A 632-nucleotide genomic window follows, 5' to 3' on the forward strand; every position below is an offset into this window, starting at 1 on the left:
GGCGGCGCCCATATTATCGATTCTGGGATTGTCTATAGAATGCCCGTTTATGCCCGTGGATGCAAGACAACTCATTTCACTAATTGCGTGTGTATATCAAAGCGCTGGAGGCACTGAAGTTGTTCGCTATTGCATAATTTAAGACGCAGCTCATTTTTCAAAATGAATCGCAAGTTTGAAATGAACACACGCTATTCAAATTTATAAAGAGTGTGTCATAACGCACAGGTCGAGATTTGTGTGCACTTTTTATCATCCTATTTATTTCATAGAGATAACTTAGACAAAATAACAACAACATTACCCTTTTTGGACGTTATGAAAGCATATAGAAAGTATGATGAAAATGGTAATGAGAACTGAATGTAAAGACAATTTGCAATCACCATTATATTAAATTTATATTGTTGGAATATCGAATACCTATCTTACTAAGAATATAATTTCATGATGAATATTCCCTGTACAAAACTTTTGATTTTTGACACCATATACAAATTCAAAATATACAATAAGATTTGATGAAAAAAAAATTGCGAGCAATACTTTTTACTCACAAATCAGGTAGTCATAAAGAAAGCCCTGTTGACCCATACTTTGTTGTTTATGCATTACTTGTTACCCTAGCAGTT

This window comes from Dreissena polymorpha, chromosome 7, assembly GCF_020536995.1.
Source record: "Dreissena polymorpha isolate Duluth1 chromosome 7, UMN_Dpol_1.0, whole genome shotgun sequence".
Classification (NCBI taxonomy): domain Eukaryota; kingdom Metazoa; phylum Mollusca; class Bivalvia; order Myida; family Dreissenidae; genus Dreissena; species Dreissena polymorpha.